General features: G+C 42.4%; 1 pseudogene; it reads left to right on the forward strand.

The window, feature by feature from the left end:
* The first annotated feature begins 152 nt into the window (after positions 1–152).
* LOC121549567 overlaps positions 153–22,146 on the forward strand; it is a 32,250-nt pseudogene continuing 10,256 nt past the window's right edge.

Consider the following 22,146-nt stretch of genomic DNA (forward strand, 5'->3'; position numbering starts at 1 on the left):
ACTGGGCCAATTGTGCGCCACCCTATGGGACTCCCAATCACGGCCGGATTGTGATACAGCCTGGAATCGAACCAGGGTATGTAGTGACGCCTCTAGCACTGAGATGCAGTGCCTTAGATCGCTGCGCCACTCAGAACCCCACATGGGTTATCATGGACAGGTAAATAGCTTATCATCTGTAAGAAATTCATACAAACTTTTTCACCAAATTGCTGAGGTGATCAGAAGCAAATGTACTATTCTATTTCTGACATTGTAGTTACACAATTTGTAACATACAGTCTTTACCTTTCCATAGTAGCAAGAGCTTATCTATTTTTGCTAACTTTCTGAGAAAATGTAAGTTCCTTTATTTCTTAAGGGATATGAATACCGAGTATGTCCACTTTACCGTGTAGTTTACCAATAAAATGGTGACGGTGATGTAAAAGTTGTATTTTTTAGCGATCCAATACGTAATATGGTACACTTATCATAAATAAGTTTCTCTAGATCCTCTATGAGAATGTGAAGGTATCCAGATTGCGGATTGAAGTGGAAATTTGAGTCGTCAGCATACAATTACACTTTTGTTTTTAAGCCCTGGATTTCTAGCCACTCTATATTATTGTTGGATCTGATTTTATTAGCTAACATTTCGATGGCCATAATAAATAGATATGCAACAATGGACAACCTTGTTTTACTCCTCGACAGTTTAATACTTTCTGAGAAGTAGATATTATTTATTATTTTACATCTGGGGTTACGATACATAACTTTAACCCATTGTATAAGAGATTCTCCTAAATTAAATTAGTCCAGGCATTTATATCTAAATTCTAGTCGTACTTTATCAAAAGTATTTTCAAAAACCAGACCTGGTTTCCTAGATTTCTCATAGTGTTCTATTGTTTCAAGTACTGTACGTTACTACTGTGCTTTAAGGATACTAGTACTCTGCCAGCAGCACAAACAATGACATCACTTTCGTATGGTAATGATTAAACCTATACAAATAAACGTTTTTTAATAAAATAACTTTATCCGCAATGTTGTATTCCATTCTGTGCAACTTGAGCCACACTTTTCCATGTGCGCACGGAGAAGTACAGTATCACAAATGGATAGGGGAAACCACTCAAGTCGCACAAAATGGAATATAACATTGCGAATATAGTTTGAAATAAAACAATTTCATGTGCACAACATCTAAAGACCTGCATCACTACACTGAGAGCGTTGCCGTTTCTAAAAGGACGTATTTGGGTGTTTTTTTTAGCTTTTGTTCATGTTTTATCCATGCCCTGGCACTGCAGAACAAGCATGAGGAATTGTATCTCTGGTTGGGGTAAGTTTCTCAAAACCAACTGAAATTGCAAAAAAGTATACAGATTTGGTTTAAGTGTCAACTCTGAGGTATCATGTGACCCCAAAATGTAATTACACACACTGCTCGGTCTATGAAATTGTGATTTCCTGGGGAGGTTTAACATGATTTGTGCCGTAGGACGGCATGCCTGGCCCGACACATCATGGATGACATTGGGGACCATGACATGGTGGTGCTGTGTGTTCTGAAGGGAGGGTACAAGTTCTGTTCGGACCTGGTGGAGTACATAAAGGTACAACAAACACCTGGAGACCAGAGTGAAGATCATCAGGCTTAAGAGCTACCTGGTAAGAGCTACAGTGAGGGAAAAAAGTATTTGATCCCCTACTGATTTTGTACATTTGCCCACTGACAAAGACATGATCAGTCTATAATTTAATGGTAGGTTTATTTGAACAGTGAGAGACAGAATAACAACAAAAAAATCCAGAAAAACGCATGTCAAAAATGTTATAAATTGATTTGCATTTTAATGAGGGAAATAAGTATTTGACCCCTCTGCAAAACATGACTTAGTACTTGGTGGCAAAACCCTTGTTGGCAATCACAGAGGTCAGACGTTTCTTGTAGTTGGCCACCAGGTTTGCACACATCTCAGGAGGGATTTTGTCCCACTCCTCTTTGCAGATCTTCTCCAAGTCATTAAGGTTTCGAGGCTGACCTTTGGCAACTCGAACCTTCAGCTCACTCCACAGATTTTCTATGGGATTAAGGTCTGGAGACTGGCTAGGCCACTCCAGGACCTTAATGTCCTTCTTCTTGAGCCACTCCTTTGTTGCCTTGGCCGTGTGTTTTGGGTCATTGTCATGCTGGAATACCCATCCACGTCCCATTTTCAATGCCCTGGCTGAGGGAAGGAGGTTCTCACCCAAGATTTGACGGTACATGGCCCCGTCCATCGTCCCTTTGATTCAGTGAAGTTGTCCTGTCCCCTTAGCAGAAAAACACCCCCAAAGCATAATGTTTCCACCTCCATGTTTGACGGTGGGGATGGTGTTCTTGGGGTGATAGGCTGCATTCCTCCTCCTCCAAACACGGCGAGTTGAGTTGATGCCAAAGACCTCCATTTTGGTCTCATCTGACCACAACACTTTCACCCAGTTCTCCTCTGAATCATTCAGATGTTCATTGGCAAACTTCAGACGGGCCTGTATATGTGCATTCTTGAGCAGGGGGACCTTGCAGGCGCTGCAGGATTTCAGTCTTTAACGGCGTAGTGTGTTACCAATTGTTTTCTTGGGGACTATGGTCCCAGCTGCCTTGAGATCATTGACAAGATCCTCCCGTGTAGTTCTGGGCTGATTCCTCACCGTTCTCATGATCATTGCAACTCCACGAGGTGAGATCTTGCATGGAGCCCCAGGCCGAGGGAGATTGACAGTTCTTTTGTGTTTCTTCCATTTGCGAATAATCGCACCAACTGTTGTCACCTTCTCACCAAGCTGTTTGGCGATGGTCTTGTAGCCCATTCCAGCCTTGTGTAGGTCTACAATCTTGTCCCTGACATCCTTGGAAAGCTCTTTGGGCTTGGCCATGGTGGAGAGTTTGGAATCTGATTGATTGCTTCTGTGGACAGGTGTCTTTTATATAGGTAACAAGGTGAGATTAGGAGCACTCCCTTTAAGAGTGTACTCCTAATCTCAGCTCGTTACCTGTATAACAGACACCTGGGAGCCAGAAATCTTTCTGATTGAGAGGGGGTCAAATACTTATTTCCCTCATTAAAATGCAAATCAATTTATAACATTTTTGACATGCGTTTTTCTGGATTTTGTTGTTGTTATTCTGTCTCTCACTGTTCAAATAAACCTACCATTAAAATTATAGACTGATCATTTATTTGTCAGTGGGCAAACTTACAAAATCAGCAGGGGATCAAATACTTTTTTCCCTCACTGCACCTGTTTGAACTCGTTACCTGTATAAAAGACACCTGTCCACACACTCAATCAAACAGACTCCAACCTCTCCACAATGGCCAAGACCAGAGAGCTATGTAAGGACATCACGGATAAAATTGTAGACCTGCACAAGGCTGGGATGGGCTACAGGACAATAGGCAAGCAGCTTGGTGAGAAGGCAACAACTGTTGGCGCAATTATTCGAAAATGGAAGAAGTTCAAGATGACGGTCAATCACCCCCGGTCTGGGCCTCCATGCAAGATCTCACCTCGTGGGGCATCAATGATCATGAGGAAGGTGAGGGATCAGCCCAGAACTACACGGCAGGACCTGGTCAATGACCTGAAGAGAGCTGGGACCACAGTCTCAAAGAAAACCATTAGTAACACACTATGCCGTCATGGATTAAAATCCTGCAGCGCACGCAAGGTCCCCCTGCTCAAGCCAGCGCATGTCCAGGCCCGTCTGAAGTTTGCCAATGACCATCTGGATGATCCAGAGGAGGAATGGGAGAATGTAATGTGGTCTGATGAGACAAAAATAGAGCTTTTTGGTCTAAACTCCACTCTCCGTGTTTGGAGGAAGAAGAAGGATGAGTACAACCCCAAGAACATCATCCCAACCGTGAAGTATGGAGGTGGAAACATCATTCTTTGGGGATGCTTTTCTGCGAAGCGGACAGGATGACTGCACCGTATTGAGGGGAGGATGGATGGGGCCATGTATCGCAAGATCTTGGCTAACAACCTTCCCTCAGTAAGAGCATTGAAGATGGGTCGTGGCTGGGTCTTCCAGAAACACACAGCCAGGGCAACTAAGGAGTGGCTCCGTAAGAAGCATCTCAAGGTCCTGGAGTGGCCCAGCCAGTCTCCAGACCTGAACCCAATAGAATATCTTTGGAGGGAGCTGAAAGTCCGTATTGCCCAGCGACAGCCCCGAAACCTGAAGGATCTGGAGAAGGTCTGTATGGAGGAGTGGGCCAAAATCCCTGCTGCAGTGTGTGCAAACCTGGTCAAGACCTACAGGAAACGTATGATCTCTGTAATTGCAAACAAAGGTTTCTGTACCAAATATTAAGTTCTGCTTTTCTGATGTATCAAATACTTATGTCATGCAATGAAATGCAAATTAATTACTTAAAAATCATAATGTGATTTTCTGGATTTTTGTTTTAGATTCCGTCTCTCACAGTTGAAGTGTACCTATGATAAAAATTACAGACCTCTACATGCTTTGTAAGTAGGAAAACCTGCAAAATCGGCAGTGTATCAAATACTTGTTCTCCCCACTGTACATAAGCAATATCCTGTTGTTTATAAGCTATCAATCCTCTCGATCTGTACCTGAAATCGTAAAGACAACAACCGCGGTGAAAAGGTGTTCATTCTATAAGGCAGGTGGGTGACCTCTCCTGATCTAGTGTTTATAATGACACCTGTCGTCCTCTTTCCTCTGGAGTAGTGGCGGCTCAGAGAGATAGAGTGACCAGACTTCGAAAAGATAAGTCAGTAAAAAGAGCCGATCTTCCCATCACTAGTCCCACCGAATTCACTCACCCACATGAACCCTTGAGCATGTGGAAATTTTGCGCAACCAGAGAAGCTCAACGAGGGCTGCCCCCTGGCTAGCCCCTCCGCAACAGAGCCTTGAGTGAGGCTGAAACAGCTGCATTAGGGAGTTGCTTTACTAAAAACTAAAATACAACGGGGAAGCAACCACCTATGCTTTATTAGCTAAAGCAAAAAAAATACACATTGTTTGCTTACTGATATGATGCAATGTTGTGAGATGAATGAATGCCAGCATAACATGCAAAACAGTGCCATCTCCTGTATAGTGGTGGGGCTGCACCCCACTTACCTCTACTAGAAGACATTCATCGAATTCTCACATTTTGGCTGTTATGGTTCACTGTCAATAGCAAACACTAACACAATTTACAAAACAGTCAACATTGCTAACAAAGTCTGTGATGTCAAGTGTCAAAGCATCTCATCCCTCTAAAAGCAGGGGTGTCAAACTCATTCCATGGAGGGCCTAGTGTCTGCAGGTTTCTCCTTTCAATTAAGACCTAGACAACCAGGTGAGAGGAGTTCCTTACTAATTATTGACCTTAATTCATCAATCAAGTAAAAGGGAGGAGCGAAAACCCGCAGACACTCGGCACTCCGTGGAATGAGTTCGACACGTGCTGTACAAGCTTCCTTCTTTTCACTCTGTCATTTTTTATTGAAGTTTTTTATTTCACCTTTATTTAACCAGGTAAGCCAGTTGAGAACAAGTTCTCATTTACAACTGCGACCTGGCCAAGATAAAGCAAAGCAGTGCGATAAAAACAACAACACAGAGTTACATATGGGGTAAACAAAACATAAAGTCAAAAATATAAACAGAAAATATATATACAGTGTGTGCGAATGTAGTAAGTTATGGAGGTAAGGCAATAAATAGGCCATAGTGCAAAATAGTTAAAATTTCGTATTAACACTGGAATGATAGATGTGCAAAAGATGATGTGCAAATAGAGATACTGGGGTGCAAATTAGCTAAATAAATAACAATATGGGGATGAGGTAGTTGGGTGGGCTAATTTCAGAATGGCTGTGTACAGGTGCAGTGATCGGTAAGCTGCTCTGACTACTGACGCCTAAAGTTAGTGAGGGAGATGAGTCTCCAGCTTCAGAGATTTTTGCAGTTCGTTCCAGTCATTGGCAGCAGAGAACTGGAAGGAATAGCGGCCAAAGGAGGTGTTGGCTTTGGGGATGACCAGTGAGATATACCTGCTGGAGCGCAGACTACGGGTGGGTGATGCTATGGTGACCAGTGAGCTAAGGTAAGACGGGGATTTGCCTAGCAGTGATATATAGATGACCTGGAGCCAGTGGGTTTGGCGACGAATATGTAGTGAGGGCCAGCCAACAAGACAGGTACAGGTCACAATGGTGGGTAGTATATGGGGCTTTGGTGACAAAACGGATGGCACTGTGATAGACTACATCCAATTTGCTGAGTAGAGTGTGGGAGGCTATTTTGTAAATGACATCGCCGAAGTCAAGGATCGGTAGGATAGTCAGTTTTACGAGGGCATGTTTGGCAGCATGAGTGAAGGAGGCTTTGTTGCGAAATAGGAAGCCAATTCTAGATCTGACTTTTGATTGGAGATGCTTAACGTGAGTCAGTTAGTATTGTGGATTAATTACAATGTTGTTGATCCATCCTCAGCTTTCTCCTATCATGGCCATTAAACTCTGTAACTGTTTTAAAGTCACCATTGGCCTCATGGTGAAATCCCTGAGTGGTTTCCTGTCTCTCCGGCAACAGAGTTAGGAAGAATGTCTATATCTTTGTAGTGTATTGATACACCATCCAAAGTGTAATTAATAACTTCACCATGCTCAAAGGGATATTCAATGTCTGCTTTTTTTTTTACCCATCTACCAATAGGTGCACTTCTTTGAGAGATATTGGAAAACATCTGGCATTCTGCCCTTGAGCAAGGCAAGTAACCCTAATTACTCCAGGGTCGCCGTCAATAATGGCTGATCCCCTGGCTGTGACCACACTCTCTGAGGGCGTCTCAGTGGTAGTGGGATATGCAAAAACAAAACATTTCCATTTCACACCTGTACAGGTTACCCACTTGTACATACAGTGAAACTATATAAGCATTCCTAATTTTTATTACAAATATTTGCCAAAAGCATTTGCCACCTCTTACATTTACATTAACGTCATTTAGCAGACGCTCTTATCCAGAGCGACTTACAGTTAGTGAATACATATTTTTTTTAATACTGGCCCCCCGTGGGAAACGAACCCACAACCCTGGCGTTTACGAATCCCGTGGCTCTAAACGTCTAGGGTGGATGGACATGAGACCCGTAACATAATTCAGGCAAATTAGGAGTGTGACATGGAACAGTGAGAAAAAAAACTACACGACAACCATAAACTACCGTCAAACATAAATGGTTTATTGCTGAACACACGGTAAAGGTTTGGGAAAAAGGGCTGAGCAGGACCCAAGAAATGAAACAATAGTGTAAAACACCCCTAAACTGATCTTGCCTGCCTCAAGAACCGCTAAGCTACTGCTACTCATACAAAAATACAGTGGGTGGTCCGCTCAGGTCTAACTAGTGTTTTTAGACAGATTTCTTCCTACGGGTAATGTACGCCCAAGGGCAACTAGCTTAAACTCCCCTTTTCCCAGAAACACACAAAGTTACCAAACAGAGTAATCAGCAAATAAGTGAGTACACAATACACAGGACACCACCGTATCCATACTCACATACAAAAAGTAGTCTAACAAAGTTACTAAACAGTGGAACCAGCAACTTAGTGCGTAAACAATACACAGGACAACGCAGTATCCATACTCACATACGGAAATAGTCTCTCTCTCTCAACAAACATAACTGACTGGTTTTATACAATGGGATGTGTGATTGAAAAAACCAGCAACAGGTGGTGCAATGCAGAGGAATGTTCACTGATTGGTCCACCTTAGCAATCAGCAGACATCTCAACGACCACCAATCAGGAACATACAGGACACCTGTGATTAGGGCAGAAGGAGAGGAAAACACAGGATACCTGTATCCGTAACAGCCATGCTCTATCAACTGAGCTACATCCCTGCCGGCCATTCCCTCCCCTACCCTGGACGAATTGTGCGCCGCCCATGAGTCTCCCAGTCGCGGCCGGCTGCGACAGAGCCTGGATTCGAACCAGGATCTCTAGTGGCACAGTTAGCACTGCGATGCAGTGCCTTAGACCACTGCGCCACTTAGGAGCACAGAAGAACTAAAGAATACAGATACAATTTCAAATATTAGTTTGATTATGACTCAAAGATGTCAAACAGTATTTTGTTTGTATTTTTTGCCATGAGATATAAGGTTGTTCGCTTCCATTCTGGAGTGTTTGATCAAATGCATTCTGGGCAATTGTTTTTTTCCCTAATATTTCATAAAACAATTATCTTAGAATATTTCCAGTCCACTAATTATTTAAAACTCCATTTAGGAGGATGACTGAAATGTTTCAAGAACACGCTAAACATAGTATAGGTAACCAAACATGCATAATGATTTATGGAATACATTATCTATTTGAATTTAATTCTACTTCCTTTAAAGGGATACCTCAGGTTTTGTCAATGAATCCGATGAACTTGTGGATACCAATTTTAAGTCCCTGTGTCCAGTATGAAGGAAGTAAGAGGTAGCAGCATGCTAGTAGATACCCATAGACTTCTAGTCATTGCGCTAACGATAGTTAGTTGGCTCACAAAACTACATCTAACTTCCTTCATACTGGACACAGACAAAAAAATGGTATCCACGAGTTCATCTGACTCTGGGGAAGTAGATAAAGGGCCTCATCTAATTGAAATGAAATTAGACCAATTCACAACTCAATTCACAATTGACCAAAACCTGGTGTGACTGACCAGCAACAAGTAGACAGGACAGGACACTTGAAAGGATAATTTCTCTAAAGGATATGGGAATAATTAGAGATATCTCTGCATTGAAATATTGTGTATTTACTTTACAAAAGACCTGAATGGCCAGGAATTGTAGCTCACCTGCCCTTCACCTTCTCAATCTCTCTGTGGTGCAGCATGCTCTGCATGTGCTCGTGCGCGTGCTGTAGGATAGATGAAAAAAAAATGCATAGCTGAATAAAGTCTCTCAAGACATGACAACTGTGAAAAAAAGCTATCAACAGTATGCCATTTGCTTCAGCCTGGAATCTTTCAACCAAATCGATGCTCCTACAAAGGTTTGAACGATTAACTTAACCTTGAGATGCTTTTAGGAAACCGGGCTCTGGGCAATTGGCCTAAGGCTAAACCATAAATCATCTTACTTTTTGCATGTAGACCTCGCGGCATAGTTGCCAATAGCAAGTAACCTTAGTCTGAATCAAGTCTGAAAAAGGATAAGCAGCATTTGAAATTTGTTTGCAACAGACACTATTGAAAATAACTAAGATAACCAACCCTGCCATTGCTCAACACACACTTGTCTCTTCTGGCTATTCATTTAGCAGCGCAACGCCCCCCAAAAATATGGAACAGGAAAGAACATTTCTACCAAGGCACACTTTGAAGATGCTATATGCAGTGGGGAGAACAAGTATTTGATACACTGCCGATTTTGCAGGTTTTCCTACTTACAAAGCATGTAGAGGTCTGTAATTTTTATCATAGGTACACTTCAACTGTGAGAGACGGAATCTAAAACAAAAATCCAGAAAATCACATTGTATGATTTTTAAGTAATTAATTTGCATTTTATTGCATGACATAAGTATTTGATACATCAGAAAAGCAGAACTTAATATTTAAATCAAATCAAATCAAATCTAATTTTATTGGTCACATGCGCCGAATACAACAGGTGCAGACATTACAGTGAAATGCTTACTTACAGCCCTTAACCAACAGTGCATTTATTTTAAACAAAAAAAGTAAGAATAAAACAACAACAAAAAAAGTGTTGAGAAAAAAAGAGCAGAAGTAAAATAAAGTGACAGTAGGGAGGCTATATATACAGTAAAATAAAGTGACAGTAGGGAGGCTATATATACAGGGGGGTACCGTTGCAGAGTCAATGTGCGGGGGCACCGGCTAGTTGAGGTAGTTGAGGTAATATGTACATGTGGGTAGAGTTAAAGTGACTATGCATAAGTACTTACTTAACAGAGTAGCAGCAGCGTAAAAAGGATGGGGTGGGGGCAGTGCAAATAGTCCGGGTAGCCATGATTAGCTGTTCAGGAGTCTTATGGCTTGGGGGTAGAAGCTGTTGAGAAGTCTTTTGGACCTAGACTTGGCACTCGGTACCGCTTGCCGTGCGGTAGCAGAGAGAACAGTCTATGACTAGGGTGGCTGGAGTCTTTGACAATTTTGAGGGCCTTCCTCTGACACCGCCTGGTATAGAGGTCCTGGATGGCAGGGAGCTTTGCCCCAGTGATGTACTGGGCCGTACGCATTACCCTCTGTAGTGCCTTGCGGTCAGAGGCCAAGCAGTTGCCATACCAGGCGGTGATGCAACCAGTCAGGATGCTCTCGATGGTGCAGCTGTAGAATTTTTTGAGGATCTGAGGACCCATGCCAAATCTTTTTAGTCTCCTGAGGGGGAATAGGCTTTGTCGTGCCCTCTTCACGACTGTCTTGGTGTGTTTGGACCATGATAGTTCGTTGGTGATGTGGACACCAAGGAACTTGAAGCTCTCAACCTGTTCCACTACAGCCCCGTCGATGAGAATGGGGGCGTGCTCAGTCCTCTTTTTTTTCCTGTAGTCCACAATCATCTCCTTTGTCTTGGTCACGTTGAGGGAGAGGTTGTTGTCCTGGCACCACACGGCCAGATCTCTGACCTCCTCCCTATAGGCTGTCTCATCGTTGTCGGTGATCAGGCCTACCACTGTTGTGTCGTCGGCAAACTTAATGATGGTGTTGGAGTCGTGCCTGGCCATGCAGTCATGGGTGAACAGAGAGTACAGGAGGGGGACTGAGCACGCACCCCTGAGGGGCCCCCGTGTTGAGGATCAGTGTGGCAGATGTGTTGTTACCTACCCTTACCACCTGGGGGCGGCCCGTCAGGAAGTCCAGGATCCAGTTGCAGAGGGAGGTGTTTAGTCCCAGGATCCTTAGCTTAGTGATGAGCTTAGAGGGCACTATGGTGTTGAATGCTGAGCTGTAGTCAATGAATAGCATTCTCACGTAGGTGTTCCTCTTGTCCAGGTGGGAAAGGGCAGTGTGGAGTGCGATAGAGATTGCATCATCTGTGGATCTGTTGGGGCGGTATGCAAATTGGAGTGGGTCTAGGGTTTCTGGGATTATGCTGTTGATGTGAGCCATGACCAGTCTTTCAAAGCACTTCATGGCTACAGACGTCAGTGCTACGGGTCGGTAGTCATTTAGGCAGGTTATCTTAGAGTTCTTGGGCACGGGGACTATGGTGGTCTGCTTGAAACATGTTGGTATTACAGACTCAGTCAGGGACATGTTGAAAATGTCAGTGAAGACACTTGCCAGTTGGTCAGCACATGCTCGGAGTACACGTCCTGGTAATCCGTCTGGCCCTGCGGCCTTGTGAATGTTGACCTGCTTAAAAGTCTTACTCACATCGGCTACGGAGAGCGTGATCACATAGTCGTCCGGAACAGCTGGTGCTCTCATGCATGCTTCAGTGTTGCTTGCCTCGAAGCGAGCATAGAAGTGGTTTAGCTCGTCTGGTAGGCTTGTGTCACTGGGCAGCTCGCGGCTGTGCTTCCCTTTGTAGTCTGTAATAGTTTTCAAGCCCTGCCACATCCGACGAGCGTCAGAGCCAGTGTAGTATGATTCAATCTTAGACCTGTATTGACTCTTTGCCTGTTTGATGGTTCGTCGGAGGTCATAGCGGGATTTCTTATAAGCGTCCGGGTTAGAGTCCCGTTCCTTGAAAGCGGCAGCTCTACCCTTTAGCTCAGTGCGGATGTTTCCTGTAATCCATGGCTTCTGGTTGGGGTATGTACGTACGGTCACTGTGGGGACGACATCATCATTAGTACAGAAACCTTTGTTTGCAATTACAGAGATCATAAGTTTCCTGTACGTCTTGACCAGGTTAGCACACACTGCAGCAGGGATTTTGGCCCACACCTCCATACAGACCTTCTCCAGATCCTTCAGGTTTCGGGGCTGTCGCTGGGCAATACGGACTTTCAGCTCCCTCCAAAGATTTTCTATTGGGTTCAGGTCTGGAGACTGGCTAGGCCACTCCATGACCTTGAGATGCTTCTTACGGAGCCACTCCTTAGTTGCCCTGGCTGTGTGTTTCGGGTCGTTGTCATGCTGGAAGACCCAGCCACGATCCATCTTCAATGCTCTTACTGATGGAAGGAGGTTGTTGGCCAAGATCTTGTGATACATGGCCCCATCCATCCTCCCCTCAATACGGTGCAGTCGTCCTGTCCCCTTTGCAGAAAAGCATCCCCAAAGAATGATGTTTCCACCTCCATGCTTCACGGTTGGGATGGTGTTCTTGGGGTTGTACTCATCCTTCTTCTTCCTCCAAACACGGAGAGTGGAGTTTAGACCAAAAAGTTCTATTTTTGTCTCATCAGACCACATTACCTTCTCCCATTCCGCCTCTGGATCATCCAGATGGTCATTGGCAAACTTCAGAAGGGCCTGGACATGCGCTGGCTTGAGCAGGGGGACCTTGCGTGCGCTGCAGGATTTTAATCCATGACGGCATAGTGTGTTACTAATGGTTTTCTTTGAGACTGTGGTCCCAGCTCTCTTCAGGTCATTGACCAGGTCCTGCCGTGTAGTTCTGGGCTGATCCCTCACCTTCCTCATGATCATTGATGCCCACGAGGTGAGATCTTGCATGGAGCCCCAGACCGAGCGGGTGATTGACCGTCATCTTGAACTTCTTCCATTTTCTAATAATTGCGCCAACAGTTGTTGCCTTCTCACCAAGCTGCTTGCCTATTGTCCTGTAGCCCATCCCAGCCTTGTGCAGATCTACAATTGTATCCCTGATGTCCTTACTCAGCTCTCTGGTCTTGGCCATTGTGGAGAGGTTGGAGTCTGTTTGATTGAGTGTGTGGACAGGTGTCTTTTATATAGGTAACGAGTTCAAACAGGTGCAGTTAATACAGGTAATGAGTGGAGAACAGGAGGGCTTCTTTAAGAAAAACTAACAGGTCTGTGAGAGCCGGAATTCTTACTGGTTAGTAGGTGATCAAATACTTACAGTGGGGAAAAAAAGTATTTAGTCAGCCACCAATTGTGCAAGTTCTCCCACTTAAAAAGATGAGAGAGGCCTGTAATTTTCATCATAGGTACACGTCAACTATGACAGACAAATTGAGAAAAAAATATCCAGAAAATCACATTGTAGGATTTTTAATGAATTTATTTGCAAATTATGGTGGAAAATAAGTATTACAGGCCTCTCATCTTTTTAAGTGGGAGAACTTGCACAATTGGTGGCTGACTAAATACTTTTTTCCCCCCACTGGATTTTTTTATTTTTTTTTTAACTAACGTCGCTTGCTGACTAGCAAACTCACTTTATTCCAGCATGAATTAACATCTAATTTTCCCCGTTTCATGTAAACCCACATTTAACTACATCAACTTGGGTTTCAGAAAGGGCACTTATACATAAAAAAATATCAAGGTAAGGTAAATTGCTAGCTAATTAACCAATTCCTCATACACTTACCTCTTTAAAAAAATATATAAAATATTATTCATTATACAAAATTATCAACGACATACATCCCTACATCAAACATGTCTAACAAAACAAAACACAAGTATGAACAAGAAAATACTAAATACATACAAAAAAAAAATGAAAAAATTCAAGAGCAATTGTATTCACTCAGAAAAAAATTGCATTATAATGAGTCAGGAAGATGTTATTATTTTTGGTATTCACTATGGATAATGTCTTAACAAGATGATTAAATTCAATCAAAAATATTTTCAATTTTGGTATAGAATTCTGGCATTGTGTTTGTGTATAAAGGATTTGGCAATAATAATTTTTAAAAAAGCACAATAATTTCAATGGTCTTGTTATCATTGCAATAGTAACATATTATATCCTTGTTTTCAAAACATATGTACTGTTCAAAAAGGTAAAGTATTCTGCAAGGTTTTCCCAAAAATCGATCAGAGATTTACATTCAAATGAGTAAGATTTTCACCTTATGTTTTGCAGAAAACGCAGATATCATCAATATCAACAGATTTGGACAACATAGAACTACATGGGTACATTTTATTTAGAATCTTAAAGTGCACGACCTTAAATGTATCTGGTATACAATATTTGTAAGGCATCAACCAAGCTTTTTTCCTGACAATGTCAGGAATAAGCATGTTCCAGACAAATTTTCTTCTAGGCGTAAGTTGATTCCGTGAATGGAAAATGTGTCTTATGTATTTGTTACAACAAGATTTCTCAAGTAAGCCCACGCCTTCCAAGCTGAGTTCTGGATAAGCTCTGTGATCATCACCAAAGCTAAGATGAGTTTTCATTAGTGTAGTTAGATCACTGGGAATGGCTTTGATCACAGAAATAAACTCTCCTGAAAGGTATTGCAAATGTCTCATTTATTGATATGGATATAGCCTCTGCGTGATGGGGTTGTGCAACGCAAATGGCTATAACAAGCCTACATAGAGTGGAATTCACTAATACAACAGTCAAAAAGCCTAATATAAGGCCTACAGTCCATGCTCCCAAATACTGGAAAAAGTGTGATTCATTAGGTTACATGATCACCACAGTAGCCCCACGCGGCTATAAAAATAAATTATGCAATTATATGGCGATTAAATAACACACAACAGCATGGCATATTTAGATAGCGTAATAGGCCTAGGCTAAATCATATTTACTTACTATTTTGCAGCTCAGGCTGTTATTCTAGACAAGGCTCTTCTGTGTCTATCATTCTCACACAAGTCATTTTCTGAAGGCCCAAGCCTATACTATGCCATCTATTGGTATAACACAGTTATTGAATGCCGTTCTAAGACAAGCTATAGACTTTTATTTTGGAAATGAAACTGGAAGCTGCAAAGCAACTCTAACGCCTGGGCTAGAGTTGCTTGATTGACTGGCTAACTTTGACTAGCTATGTTCAGTTCATGTCCTTTTGTGTTTGTATTTGCCAAGGCAGCAGCTACTATTCCTGGACCCAAACACATTAAAGCACTTACATTACATGTAAAACAAAAGATAAAACAGTACATCATATAACATTATTACACCACTACATATCCACAATACAAAATGTTTAATACCACCATACAACAATATCACAACGTGTGCGTATGCATGTGTCTGTAGCTTTGTGTGTGTCTCTTCACAGTCCCCGTTGTTCCATAAGGTGTATTTTAAACCTGTTTTTAAATCTGATTCTACTGCTTGCATCAGTTACTTGATGTGGAATAGAGTTCCATGTAGTCATGGCTCTATGTAGTACTGTGCGCCTCCCATAGTCTGTTCTGGACTTGGGGACTGTGAAGAGACCTCTGGTGGCATGTCTTGTGGGGTATGCATGGGTGTCCGAGCTGTGTGCTAGTATTTTAAAAAGACAGCTCGTTATATTCAGTTTGTCATCACCTCTTACAAAAACAAGTAGGGATGAAGTCAATCTCTCTTCCACTTTGAGCCATGATAGATTGACATGCATGTCATTAATGTTAGCTCTCCGTGTACTTTTAAGGGCCAGCCGTGCTGCCCTGTTCTGAGCCAACAGCAGTTTTCCCAACTCCCTCTTTGTGGCACCTGACCATACTACTGAACAGTAGTCTAGGTGCGACAAAACTAGGGCCCGTAGGACCTGCCTTGTTGATAGTGTTGTTAAGAAGGCAGAGCAGCGCTTTATTATGGACAGACTTCTCCCCATCTTAGCTACTGTTGTATTAATATGTTTTGACCATGCCAGTTTACAATCCAGGGTTACTCCAAGCAGTTTAATCACCTCAACTTGCTACATTTCCACATTATTCATTACGAGATGTAGTTGAGGTTTAGGGTTTAGTGAATGATTTTTCCTAGAAACAATGCTTTTAGTTTTGGAAATATTTAGGACTAGTTTATTCCTTGCTACCCCATTCCGAAACTAACTTCAGCTCTTTGTTAAGTGTTGCAGTCATTTCAGATGCTGTAGTAGCTGATGTGTGGAGTCATCCGCATACATAGACACACTGGCTTTACTCATAGCCAGTGGCATGTCGTTAGTAAAGATTGAAAAAAAGTAAGGGGCCTAAACAGCTACCCTGGGGAATTCAAATCAAATCAAATTTTATTGGCCACATGCGCCGAATACAACAGGTGTAGACATTACAGTGAAATGCTTACTTACAGCCCTTAACCAACAATGCATTATTTCTTTTAATTAAAAAAGTAAAATAAAACAACAACAAAAAAGTGTTGAGAAAAAAAGAGCAGAAGTAAAATAAAATAACAGTAGGGAGGCTATATATACAGGGGGGTGCCGGTGCAGAGTCAATTTGCGGGGGCACCGGCTAGTTGAGGTAGTTGAGGTAATATGTACATGTGGGTAGAGTTAAAGTGACTATGCATAAATAATTAACAGAGCAGCAGCGTAAAAAGATGGGGTGGGGGGGGCAGTGCAAATAGTTTGGGTAGCCATGATTAGCTGTTCAGGAGTCTTATGGCTTGGGGGTAGAAGCTGTTGAGAAGTCTTTTGGACCTAGACTTGGCACTCCGGTACCGCTTGCCGGGCGGTAGCAGAGAGAACAGTCTATGACTAGGGTGGCTGGAGTCTTTGACAATTTTCTACCTGGATTATGTTTGAGAGGCTTCCATTAAAGAACACCCTCTGTGTTCTGTTAGACAAGGAACTCTTTATCCACATTATAGCAGTGGGTGTAATCGATAATGTCAAAAGCTGCGCTGAAGTCTAACAAAACAGCCCCCACAATCCTTTTTCATCAATTTCTCTCAGCCAATCATCAGTCATTTGTGTAAGTGCTGTGCTTGTTGAGTGTCCTTCCCTATAAGCGTGCTGAAAGTCTGTTGTCAATTTGTTTACTGTGAGATAGCATTGTATCTGGTCAAACACCATTTTTTCCAGAAGTTCACTAAGGGTTGGTAACAGGCTGATTGGTCGACTATTTGAGCCAGTAAAGGGGGCTTTACTATTCTTGGGTAGCGGAATGACTTTAGCTTCCCTCCAGGCCTGAGGGCACACACTTTGTAGTAGGCTTAAATTGAAGATGTGGCAAATAGGAGTGCCAATATCATCTGCTATTATCATCAGTAATTTTCCATCCAGATTGTCAGACCCCGGTGGCTTGTCCTTGTTGATAGACAATAATACTTTTTTCACCTCTTCCACACTGACTTTACGGAATTCAAAAGTACAATTCTTGTCTTTCATAATTTGGTCAGATATACTTGGATGTGTAGTGTGAGCGTTTGTTGATGGCATGTCATACCTAAGTTTGCTTATCTTGCCAATGAAAAAGTCATTAAAGTAGTTGGCAATATCAGTGCGTTTTGTGATGAATGAGCCATCTGATTCAATGAATGATGGAGCCGAGTTTGCCTTTTTTCCCAAAATGTCATTTAAGGTGCTCCAAAGCTTTTTACTACCATTCTTTATTGTCACGGTTTCAGCCGAGGCTGCCCCTCCTCCTTGCTAGGGCAGGCTTCGGCGTTCGTCATCACCAGAGTACTAGCTGCTACCGATCCATGTATCTATGTTTGACTTGTTTTGTCTTAATTGGTCACACCTGTTTCCCATCATGTAGTTATATCTTCCCTATTTAGCCCTCTGTCTTCCACTGTGTGTTGTGTGTGTTTGTTTTAGTCTTGGTTGTCGTTAGTGTGTGGGATTGTTCCCTCCCTGCGTGGAGGTTTGCTGTTCATTCTTTTACCTTTGAGTAAAGTACACTTTTTGATTAGCTCTGTGTCCTGCGCGTGACTTCGCCTACCGCATTACACTGACGCCTTGACATTTATATCATATATTTTTGTTTCATAGTATATTTTTTAAAATTTGTATGAAGTTTAGTCACATGATTTCTTAATTTGCATTACGTTTTCCAATCAGTTGGGCTGCCAGACTTATTTGCCATATCTATTGCCTCTTCCCTCTCAACCATACCATTTTTCAGTTCCTCATCAATCCAAGGGGATTTAACAGTTTTTACAGTAATTTTCTTAATGAGTGCGTGCTTATTAGTAAATGGAATAAGCAATTTCATAAACGTGTCAAGTGCAGCGTCTGGTTGCTCCTCATTACACACCACAGACCAGCAAATATTCTTTACATCATCAACATATGAATCACTACAGAACTTCTTGAATGACCTCTTATACACTATATTAGGAACAGCCTTTGGAACTTTGGTTTCCCTATATTGTGATCACTACATCCTATGGATTTGGATACTGCTTTAATGCAAATGTATGTAGCATTATTAAAGATGTGATCAATACATGTTGATGATTTCATTCCTGTTCTGTTTGTAAATACCCTGGTAGGTTGACTGACAACCTGAACCAGGTTGCAGGCACAGGTTACAGTTTGAAGTTATTTCTTGAGTGGGCAGCTTGATGAGAGCCAGTCAATATTTAAATCAACCAGAAAATATACTTCTCTGTTGATATCACATGCATTACCCTTTGCAGATGCCACATTACTGACAAAAGTTTGTACATATAAACTGTAACTAAGTAAAGGGAGATGTAAAGTAAGAATTTAACGTGTAAATGTAACATAGGGTTTGTACGTTTACAGATCTAATTGAAAGTTTACGTTTCATGTTTCACGCATGGCATTTCTTACGATCCTAACAATTAACATATGGATATTCTTACAATCCTAACGATACGTACGTTCAACCATTTGGCAGCTATCTCGCTTCATACGATCTCCAAGGCATTCCTAGTCGATCGCCAAACATTTCTGTAAAAAACCCAACGATACAGTCTTGTATTCCGATTTTGTTGGGGGGTCTCGGGCTGTTGGCGGTAAGTGCACCCGATTCAGCTACCCTGTGCACCGGGTAGGGGAACTGTTGCCATTTTGAACCATTTCATGAGTCTGAAGGTACAAACTCTGCCTTCCCAGCGGGCCGGAGAGCAAATCAAGTACACTATTGGCCTACCGCTGGCCAATCGCATGGCTCAGATTAGCGTGTCTGCACTAAGGTAGCAGGGATAAAAGAAAGCTACAGCAAATTTGATACTGTGAGATTTCAAAACGTTTAAAACCATGACTAGAGAGAGACTGTGAACGAATACAGCAAAGAGCTGCTGTTTCATGTTGACGTTCTTACTCAGCACTTTCAACACTTTGTATTCAACACTTTTATAAGCCATAAAATGCGCGTTCTTGCTATTTCCACTCAGCGCTACAACAAGCACTGCAGCAGTAATGAATGAGTAGTTAAGTGTATCTATAGGCTTGCGTTGTTATTATTGGTGACTTGGGTCTTTTTTAATTTCGAGGAACATTTCACTTTCTCTGTTCATAAGAGTAACAACATGAATTTGTGCATGAGGCAGAAATAATGTGGTGCGACTCGAGTTTTACCATCAGATGGAAGACTGTGTCCCTTTTTGGTCAGTGTCAGTGGAGGAAAGGGAGAGTGGAGGGATGTTAAGAGGCGGACCCTCAGTCTGCTGCTCTCTCCCTCCGCTGAGACTGACCAGCAGATGTAGGCACCATCAGCCTAGTAAAATGAAAATAAAAATCAAATTATTTAAATGTATGCTCATCAAGCTGTGCCTCAAGTAATACAACAACGGCTCTATTACTGGTGTGATCATATTGCCTACCTCAAATTTTGAAAAATGGCCCTAACTACAACGCATTGGCAGGGCAATTCAAGCAAAGACAATATGCGGTGATAATGTATTGGGCCTATAGCTTACTGCACAAACCTCATTGCTACAGAACTGTTTTTATTTGATTAATGTTGCAAAGGCTTATGTTTTTTAAATAATGTTAAAAACAATCTCTGCTTGCATCTTGACTCAGAAAAGGTTGGTGACCACTGTTCTAGAGTTTTCCCTGATAACACTATCAACATTTCCCTTTACTGTGGCAATTGTGATCAAATCAACGCAATATTAGCCACTTTCAATACAACATACTGAAACAAAACAACTATGCAAGAGATTTTGTTGTAGAATCGGAGTAGGATTCTATTGTATTGACATGCAAGACTCAGCCTGTACTCTACACAGACCGGTGCGGCATAACCACACAGAGCTGCAGTAGATCTATACACAAATAGACCAATACCATATATGGATCTGTACCATTTACTTTGAACTGGACTGTGTTTACAGTATGAGTGGTCATGAGTAAATGCGCTTATTTTGAGATCAAAGCGACAGCTTGTAGCCACGTGTGCATATTTTGTTCATATTGTAGCGGTTTTGAGGACGGGTTCTTTGCAAGGCAGGGTTTACACACACAACACCAAATAAAGGGTTAAACTTGTTTATTATGATCAGGCTTTGGCAGCATTCTTCACAAATCATACCCAAAACAAACAAAGTAAATACTTTGCTACCCGTGGAAGGTCCTCCAAGCTTTGTTTTTGGTGGAGTTCCATCCTTCTTGTAAGCCTATTCTCCTTTCGTCTTTTAAAGCCTCCTTTTCGTTCCGTTGCTCTGCTTCTCCCATAGCCTCCTACTCCTTTAGCAGCCGGGGTCAAAACCAAGACAAAGAAAGAAACACAGGGCGCTATTAAAGTAGAGAGACTGATTGGTTTCACCTGTCTGCAGTTTGGCTCTGATTATAACTGGAGACAGGAGTGGCTGCTCTGCTGCAGTCTGGAAGTTTCCCCGGTGCTGTATGTGGTCCTGGCAGCCAAAAAACACAGAAACCTTGCAGGCACATAACTCATGAAATGTTGACCCACGGCGCCGGAGAAGATGGCTGCCGTTTTACAGCCCTCTAACCAATTGTACTATTATGTGTGTTTTTCCGCGTTATTTGTAATTTATTTTGTACATAATGTTTCTGCCATTGTCTCTTATAACCAAAAAGAGCTTCTGGATATCAGGACAGCGATTACTCACCTCGTATTGGACGAAGATTTCTTCTTCAACGAGGCGGCCCGAAGGATATCCTACAGACACCCGACAAGGCCCAAATCCCCGTCATTCGCATGAGGAAGAGACTGAGATATCGTGGACGTAGGTCGGGGTGCCTTGTAAGGATCCGAAGGTGAGCGAGTAATCTGCCGCTCCCATCAATCCTATTAGCCAATCTTCAATCATTGGAGAACAAATTGGATGACCTAAGATTACGGTTATCCTACCAACGGGACATTAAAAACTGTAATATCTTATGTTTCACCGAGTTGTGGCTGAACGACGACATGGATAACATACAGCTAGCGGGCTATACGCTACATCGGCAGGATAGAACGGCTGACTCCGGTAAGACAAGGGGTGGCGGTCTGTATATTTGTAAACAACAGCTGGTGCACAAAATCAAATACTAAGGAAGTCTCAAGGTTTTTCTCGCCTGAGGTAGAGTATCTTATGATAAGCTGTAGACCACACTATTTACCAAGAGAGTTTTCATCTATATTTTTCATAGCTGTCTATTTACCACCACAAACCAATGCTGGCATTAAGATTGCACTGAATGAGCTGTATAAGGCCATAAATCAACAGGAAAACGCTCATCCAGATGCAGCGCTCCTAGTGGCCGGGGACTTTAATGCAAGGAAACTTAAATCCGTTCTACCTCATTTCTACCAGCAGGTTAAATGTGCAACCAGAGGAAAAAAAACTCTAGACCACCTTTACTCCACACACAGAGACGCATACAAAGCTCTCCCTCGCCCTCCATTTGGCAAATCTGACCATAACTCTATCCTCCTGATTCCTGCTTATAAGCAAAAACTAAAGCAGGAAGCATCAGTGACTCGGTTAATAAAAAAGTGGTCAGATGACGCAGATGCTAAGCTACAGGACTGTTTTGCTAGCACAGACTGGAACATGTTCCGCGATTCTTCAGATAGCATTGAGGAGTACACCACATCAGTCACTGGCTTCATCAATAAGTGCATCGATGATGTCGTCCCCACAGTGACCATACGTACATACCCCAACCAGAAGCCATGGATTACAGGAAACATCCGCACTGAGCTAAAGGGTAGAGCTGCCGCTTTCAAGGAGCGCGACTCTAACCCGAACCTCCGACAAACCATCAAACAGGCAAAGAGTCAATACAGGACTAAGATTGAATCGTACTACACTGGCTCTGACGCTCGTCGGATGTGGCAGGGCTTGCAAACTATTACAGACTACAAAGGGAAGCACAGCCGCGAGCTGCTCAGT

This window comes from Coregonus clupeaformis, chromosome 34 (assembly GCF_020615455.1).
Source record: "Coregonus clupeaformis isolate EN_2021a chromosome 34, ASM2061545v1, whole genome shotgun sequence".
Classification (NCBI taxonomy): domain Eukaryota; kingdom Metazoa; phylum Chordata; class Actinopteri; order Salmoniformes; family Salmonidae; genus Coregonus; species Coregonus clupeaformis.